The following is an 8,666-nucleotide window of genomic DNA, read 5'->3' on the forward strand; positions in this document are numbered from 1 at the left end:
GGTGAACGCACATTGGAAACGTGTATTCGTCATCGCTATTCTTGCGTATCACCTTGCTCGATGGTATGGGGCGCCATTGGTTACACGTCTCGGTCACCTCATGTTCGCACTGACGGCACTTTGAACAGTGGACGTTACATTGAGATGTGTTACGACCCGTTGCTCTACCCTTCATTCGATCCCTGCGAAACGGTACATTTCATCAGGATAATGCACGACCGCATGTTGCCGGTCCTGTACGGGCCTTTCAGGATACAGAAAATGTTCGACTGCTGCCCTGACCAGCTCGCTCTCCAGATCTCTAACCAACTGAAAACGTCTGGTCAATGGTGGCTCGTCACAATACGGCTGTCACTACTCTTGATGAACTGTGGTATCACGTTGAAGCTGCATGGGCAGCTGTACCTGTACACACCATCCAAGCTCTGTTTGACTCAATGCCTAGGCTTATCAAGGCCGTTATTACTGACATAGGTCGCTGTTCTGGGTACTGATTTCTCATGATCTATGCACCCAAATTGTGTGAAAATGTAATCACAGCTCAGTTATAATATAATATATTTGTCCAATTAATACCCGTTTATCACCTCCATTTCTTCTTGGTGTAGCAATTTTAAAGGCCAGTAGTGTACTTCCCTGCACATCATTGTACAAAATTGACGAAATAGTTCTGCAGTATTAGTAAATTTAGAGGTAGCTATTGAGAATGTTGACTGGAAAATGGGCTTTGTAATTCTTAAGGTAACCAAGATAAAGTACATGGAGCGAAAGTTTAGTTAGAAGTTTTACAGAAACGATGCTGCAGCTATAAGAGTCGAAGTACAGAATAAGGAGTCAGTTGTTGAGAACAGGGTGGGACAGGATTGCAGTCTATCGCCAGTGTTACTCAGACTGTACATTGAGCAAAGACGAAAGGAAAGGAAAGCGAAATTTGGAAAGGGAATTAGGATTGAACGTGACACAGGGCTCCCTCCAATATGGCACATTCCCTGCAGTGCTACTGTAAGAGGTATGTATTTATGGTCATACCTATGTCATCCATGAGTTTCCAGGGTCTTACAGTATTCGGCATTCTCAATGCGTTACTGTTATGGCCGTCTTCCTTTTATACAAACAGGATGAGAAGGTAGAGAGAGGGGGGGGAGGGGCAGGGAGGAAGAGGGAGGGAGAGTCACAGAGAGACACAGATAGAGAGAGAGAGAGGGTGGCTGAGGGTGGAGAGAGAAAGGGAGGGAGAGAGACCGACAGACAGAGGGAGAGAGGGGGGAGAGCAGGGAGAGAGAGAGAGAGAGAGAGAGAGAGAGAGAGAGAGAGAGAGATAGAGAGAGAGCGAGAGAAGGGGGGAGGGTGGGAAGATGGAGGAGGGACAGAGAGAGAGGCAGACAGAAAGGTGGGAAGGGGGGAGAGAGAGGGAGGGAGAGAGACAGAGAGAGGCAGACAGAGAGAGGGGGAGGGTGTAAGAGAGAGGGAGGTAGAGAGACAGAGAGAGGGGGGAGAGTGGGGAGAGGGAGGGAGTGAGAGAGATACAGAGAGAGGGGGGAGGGTGGGGAGAGAGAGGGAGGGAGAGAGACAGACTGACAGAGACAAAGGGTGGTGAGGAGGATAGTGTGATCGAGACATGGTCTGTCATAGAACTTTTTTGTCACTATCTTTGTCCGAATCATTTTTCCTGCAGTGAATCTATGAGTTTGCAAGGGTCACTCAGGACCTAACAGCTCACTTTTTGTTCTGAACTGACAACAACGTTTCATATCAGCGCACAGTCTGCTGCACAGTGAAAATCTCATTCCAGTTTGTGGCTTGTTGCTGTTCAACATGAACAATTTAAAGTAGACGTTATTTTTTTTAAAAAAAAGTTCTTTCTTCTATATCTCAGTTGACACCAGCGCTAAAAATATGAACCAAATAAAAACATACTTGCCACTCTATGCTCTAACATATCTCGAAAACCGCATGTCGCTATGTGTAGGGGTGCTACGTCTTACGTGACTCACACGAAAGGAAATTTTACGTCTAAAAATTGCACCTTAAAAGGAAAAAAAAGCTTATTCGAATGGAACATTTTTATCACGACTGCTATGATTAATTGATATTTCGGTTTCATTTCTCGGTTATTAGTAGAAAAATAAACAACATCTGTGACAACAGAGAGCAAAGAAATACCGGTAATTTAGAACTAGGATACCGGTATTTGCCGGCCAGTGTGGCCAAGCGGTTCTAGGCGCTTTAGTCTGGAACCAAGTTCGAATCCTGCCTCGGGAATGGATGTGTGTGATGTCCTTAGGTTAGTTAGGTTTAAGTAGTTCTACGTTCTAGGGGACTGCTGACCTCAGATATCAAGTCTCATAGTGCTCAGAGCCATTTGAACCATTTGAACCCAGCTGTGGACTGAGCCAACAACAACAACAACATTAACAGCACCCAAGTACTGAATTACTCTCCAGTCTTTGCGCAACACATGCTTGGCAGTGCGCCTACACGTTCCGGCTATAGCGTTAAATAATCGTGCGGAGCTGTTGCGGTCCTTCAGTTTATCGACGTGCAGGCATTCTATTCTGGGTCCTTTCTTGTCTCCTACTGATAGTGAGTCACTTTTCGTCGCCGCTGTGTGCCGTGGCGCACAGCTGTAGCTGCTGCTACCAACGGCGCCCCCAGTTGAGGAGGAGGGGGCGGGGGGCTGGAGGGGCAGCAGGTATGGAGGGCAGATGCTATTAACCCTGCGGGTGGCGGGGGCAATGCATGGAGAACGCGAAGCGCAGTTTCGCACTGCGTTAGACTCTAATATTAGGAGAAGCCCTTTAGTGATTACAGAACATGCTAGTGACACCTATTTATAATGGACACTTACCAAAATAAACAAGCCTACGACAAAGACTTGATTACCATGCGATACCCGCCCGCCACCGTGTCGTCTTCTGCCGTATGACGACACTGATAATGTCCTCACAGTGGCAACAAACCCAACACACACGCAATAGATTTATTTCAGCAGGTATTACACGAATCACTGACAGACATTCATTAAAAAAAAATCATCAGATGACTGAAAAGTGGAAATCGCGTTGCTTATGGTGTGGCTTACAGAAGAACATTTAAGTCTTGTTCCGAATTTACAGGATTACTCTTAAGAAAACTACATAATCAATGAACAGCGATCAATGAAACTGAGGATAAGCAGAATATGTTTCCCAAATGAGGAGAGCTTCTCTAATGTTTCGAAGGTAGGAGACGAGATACTGGCAGCAGTAAAGCTGTAAGGACAGGGCGTGAGTGGTGCTTGAGTAGCTCAGTTGGTAGAGCACTTGCCCGCGGAGGAAAAGGTCTCGAGTTCGAGTTTCGGTCCGGCACACACTTTTAATCTGCCAGGAAGTTTCAGAATATGTTTAATTACAGACCTGTTACACTCCGTCCTGTCTTTTCAAAATCCGTGAGAAAGTCGCTGTGATGGACTACTGAGCCCCAGAATTTAGCTTTCGTAAAGACTTCTTCACAAAAGAAGCGTAAACGTAAACTCAGTCCACAGGCGCCGCAGACCCAACGGTACCGACCGGCCGCCGTGTCATCCTCAGTGGACAGGCGTCACCGGATGCGGATATGGATGGACATGTAGTCAGTACACCGCTCTCCTGTCCGTATGTCAGTTTACGAGACCGGAGCCGCAACTTCTCAGTCAAGTAGCTCCCCACTTCGTCTCACAAGGGCTGAGTGCACCCCGCTTACCAACAGCGTTCGGCAGACCAGATGGTCACCCATCCAAGTGCTAGCCCAGCCCGACAGCTCTTCCGTGAGCCGAGGGAACCGATGTTACAACTGTGGAAATGCCGGTGGCTCACGAAGGAAACAATACATCAAAAATTTAGTATTTTCTCAGCTAAGCAGGAAAAATTATCCTATTGACATATTTGATGACCTTGCACAAATCCGTTTGCGCGCACCACAGAATCCTACTTGTCAGTCTAATGAGTGATGGTGTCATTAACGGCATCCGTCTACCATTGATGGAATCTGGCCTTCGCAACACATATCGTAGTGTGTCGCAGGCATGAGACTCACCTCATAAAGGTGGGGAACACTCCGTATGAGCTCCAACAACGATCGGTAGCACTCTTGTTGTTAGACTACGTGAATCGTCTTGCATTGACTTTAAAGTGCTGGTCAAAGAACTTCATTGTTTGCAGGTGGCACGAGCACTACACTCAGCCTTGCGAGACAAGCTCTAATCACAACTGAACAGGTCTACACGCGGTTCACGCTTGACTGTTTAAGTCTTGATACGTACTACATGATTTCAAAAAAGGTTCAAAAATGGTTCAAATGGCTCTGAGCACTAACATCTGGGACTTACCATCTGAGATCATCGGTCCCCTAGAACTTAGAACTACTTAAACCTAACCAACCTAAGGACATCACACACATCCATGCCCGAGGCAGGATTCGAACCTGCGACCATAGCGGTCGCGCGGTTCCAGACTGTAGCACCTAGAACCGCTTCGCCACTCCGGCCGGCAAGCAAGAAAATTCGGGGTCGAATCCCGATCGCGGCACTAATGTTGATTCAGTTCTTCAGTTTCCATACGCACTAGCTAAGTGAAACACATATTGTAACATGCCTTATGGTTCAAATGGACACCAGGTTAAAACGGAATCAGGACGTAGATACACAAATCAAGAATATTTTGGAAGCTGAAGTAATTAATTAAATTTTGTGCCCCGGCCGTGTTTCGAACCCAGATCTTCTGCTTACTACGCAGAAATGATGACCATAGCTCTACAGTACTGTGGTGGCGCAGTGGTGAACATCTCTGTCTAGTGAGCAAGAAGAAAAAAAACTGGTTCTAATGGCTCTGAGCACTATGGGACTCAACTGCTGTGGTCATCAGTCCCCTAGAACTTAGAACTACTTAAACCTAACTAACCTAATGACATCACACACATCCATGCCCGAGGCAGGATTCGAACCTGCGACCATAGCGGTCGCGCGGTTCCAGACTGTAGCGCCTAGAACCGCTTCGCCACTCCGGCCGGCAAGCAAGAAGACTCGGGGTCGAATCCCGATCGCGGCACTAATGTTGATTCATTTCTTCAGTTTCCATACCCACTAGCTAAGTGAAATACAGTTTGTAAAATTCCTTATGGTTCAAATGGACACCAGGTTAAAACAGAATCAATAGGTAGATACACAAATCAAGAATATTTTGGAAGCTGAAGTAATGAATTAAAATTTGTGCCGCGGCCGTCTTTCGAACCCGGATCTTCTGCTTACTACGCGGAAATGATGACCATAGCTCTACAGTGCTGTGGTGGCGCAGTGGTCAACACCTGTGTCTAGTAAGCAAGAAGACTCGGGATCGAATCCCGATCACGGCACTAATCTAGATTCATTTCTTCAGTTTCCAACATTATCGTAGATCAAGACGAGACTTAAATGCCTCGGAGAAAATGTAATTATAAGATCTATACATATCAAGAAGTCCAGTTTTGCACGTATTGCCCTCAGAAACATCTCCAAGTCTCTTGATGTAAATATAAGAATGTTAGATTATTTTGAATGTTTCCATCCTCATTACGTCCTGCGGAAGCGCATTAAAAACATAGATAATGTGGTTATTCAGCAAAGGAAAGCAAAACTGCAGAAGTCTTTATAGGACCTTGGAATTCTTACACCTACCAACACATTTACTCTTTCGTGGCTTTGGCCTCTGACACTAAAAATCGCTGTAAGGTGACTCATGAGTTGCACGGTTAATAGGGAAGACTTAGAAATACTGACCATCTGGACTGTGCCTCTGGTACTGGTTTCAGAACGGCGTTCTACACTTCAACACGCCGCAGTCTAACGTGAAGCAGAAATTTGGTAATCCCTACCATGCCAAAGGAAGAGAAAAAATATTCGTCATTAGCCTTGTAGTATTTATTTCATTAGTCGTTGAAAATCTTCGTCCTTTCCTAGGTCTCTTCAGCTATGGGGAGAGGAAAACGTCGCAGGGGGCAAAACTCCTTGAATATGGTGGCCGAGGCACGATTGTCGTGTTGTTTCTGGCCAAAAAATCTCTCGCAAGCAACTATGAACGAGCAGATGCATTCTTGTGATGCAAAAACCATGAATTGTGTTTCCACAATTCCGAAGTTTTTTGCTTCTTGCCTCTCGCAAACAGCACGTAACGTCAAGGTAATACCCCTTATTGACCGTACGACCTTCAGGGAAAAATTAATGATGCACTACGCCACGGTAATTAAAAAATAACTGTGAGAAAGACTTTGACATTTGATCGACCTTGGTAGAGTTTTTTCAGTCTTGACTCTCCATTGGGGTGATTGGGCTTTGGTTTCGACGTCATAACCATAAACCCATGTTTCGTCACCAGATACGACCATTTTGAGCAAATCGGGATCATCACTGAGGTCATTCAAAAACTCCTGAGCGATGCTCATTTGAAAATTCTTCTGATCAAAATTGAGAAGTTTTGGAACAAACTTCGCAACACACGTCTCGTGCCCAAACAAACCATCTGAAAAAATTGCCCGACACGAGCCGACAGGTACGCCAACATCCTCAGCCGCTTCTCTTACGGTAATTCGACGATTTTCCAAAGCGATTTTCTTCACAGCGTCGATCTGTTTTTCATGCGCTGGGGCGTCCAGAGCGACGTTCGACATTGGCACCTTTTTCGCCACGCTGGAAGAGCATGAACCGTTTGCAAACATTTTTTTTTTACTTAGAGCAACATTTCAAGTGTTTCACAGCACTTGATACCATTTTTCACACAAAATTTAATGCAAATTCGTTGCTCCATTTTGTATATTAATCCAAAATCGCCGAGCATACTACAACACATCTGACTTTCTGTTCAAACGATGAACGCTGTACACTTGAATCTGTGAATTTATATGTTCGGGACATGTGTACCAACATTAAAACAACAAAAAACGAATGTACGCTGCCCGCTCAATTTGAAAAATCACCTTACTTTTTGAGCTGCCTCGTAGATCTGATGATGATCTATGTAGCAGATCGAAACTAATCATCTACTAATAAGAAGTAACCGCATGCGACCACAGCTGTGTTTGCTAAACAGATTATAAATTTAGACCTGTGTTTCGTGCAACAATGTTCCCAAAATTTTGAACACGTAGAGACTTACGACATGGGTCCTGCTCCGTTGCTCGCCGCAAACACCGTGCACAGTGGGCGCCCGCCGGCTTGGCCTCTTATCCTCAGGCTATCAGCCGCTGAGCTGCCGACCTTCCACCCACTCTGTCCTCTCTCTGTCCTCTCCTGCAGACCCTTCGCCCACCCCCCTCCCCCTCCCCTGGCACCCACACACACACACACACACACACACACACACACACACACACACACGTTCGTAGTATCCTTGCGCAACACCCAAACCCACAGAGGCCAGACGGTACGTCATAACTAAGGCGATTGCCATACTGCATATTCTCAGCTTGCCTCGTCAACCGACTAGGGATGGGAAACACCGCCGAATAACCGGTAATTTCGGTATTTCTTTAGTCTCGGTTATAACAGGAGCATTTTTTTAAATTTTTTACTAAGCTTCAGCTGCAAAATACTAACACGAATTCTTTACAGACGAATGGAAAAACTAGTAGAAGCCGACCTCGGGCAAGATCAGTTTGGATTCCGTAGGAACACTGGAACACGTGAGGCAATACTGACCTTACGACTTATCTTAGAAGAAAGATTAAGGAAAGGCCAACCTACGTTTCTAGCATTTGTAGACTTAGAGAAAGTTTTGACATTGTTGACTGGAATACTCTCTTTCAAATTCTAACGGTGGCAGGGGTAAAATACAGGGAGCGAAAGGCTATTTACAATTTGTACAGAAACCACATGGCAGTTATAAGAGTTGAGGGACATGAAAGGGAAGCAGTGGTTGGGAAGGGAATGAGACAGGGTTGTAGCCTCTCCCCGATGTTATTCGATCTGTATATTCAGCAAGCAGTAAAGGAACCAAAATAAAAATTCAGAGTAGGTATTAAAATCCATGGAGAAGAAATAAAAACTTTGAGGTTCGCCGATGAAATTGTAATTCTGTCAGAGACAGCAAAGGACTTGGAAGAGCAGTTGAATGGAATGGACAGTGTCTTGAAAGGAGGATATGAGATGAACATCAACAAAAGCAAAACGAAGATAATGGAATGTAGCCGAATTAAGTCGGGTGATGCTGAGGGAATTAGATTAGGAAATGAGACACTTAAAGTAGTAAAGGAGTTTTGCTATTTGGGGAGCAAAATAACTGATGATGGTCGAAGTAGAGAGGATATAAAATGTAGACTGGCAATGGCAAGGAAAGCGTTTCTGAAGAAGAGAAATTTGTTAACATCGAGTATTGATTGAAGTGCCAGGAAATCATTTCTGAAAGTATTTGTATGGAGTGTAGCCATGTATGGAAGTGAAACATGGACGATAAATAGTTTAGACAAGAAGAGAATAGAAGCTTTCGAAATGTGGTGCTACAGAAGAATGCTGAAGATTAGATGGGTAGATCACATGACTAATGAGGAAGTATTGAATGGGATTGAGGAGAAGAGAAGTTTGTGGCACAACTTGACCAGAAGAAGGGATCGGTTGGTAGGACATGTTCTGAGGCATCAAGGGATCACGAATTTAGTATTGGAGGGCAGCGTGGAGGGTAAAA

At 45.1% G+C, this 8,666-nt stretch overlaps 1 protein-coding gene across 4 annotated transcripts in view; it reads right to left on the reverse strand.

Moving 5' to 3' along the window:
- The window catches only part of LOC126426407 (tenascin-like), a 562,410-nt gene extending 555,145 nt beyond the window's left edge, over nt 1–7,265 (reverse strand). For all 4 annotated transcript variants that reach the window (XM_050088324.1, XM_050088323.1, XM_050088325.1 and 1 more), the window contains exon 1: nt 7,143–7,265. The gene's annotated coding sequence lies outside the window, so the exon portion shown is untranslated. The remainder of the gene's footprint in view (nt 1–7,142) is intronic.
- Between the last annotated feature and the right edge of the window lie 1,401 nt (nt 7,266–8,666).

The sequence above is a fragment of the Schistocerca serialis genome, chromosome 11 (genome assembly GCF_023864345.2).
Source record: "Schistocerca serialis cubense isolate TAMUIC-IGC-003099 chromosome 11, iqSchSeri2.2, whole genome shotgun sequence".
NCBI classification, from domain to species: domain Eukaryota; kingdom Metazoa; phylum Arthropoda; class Insecta; order Orthoptera; family Acrididae; genus Schistocerca; species Schistocerca serialis.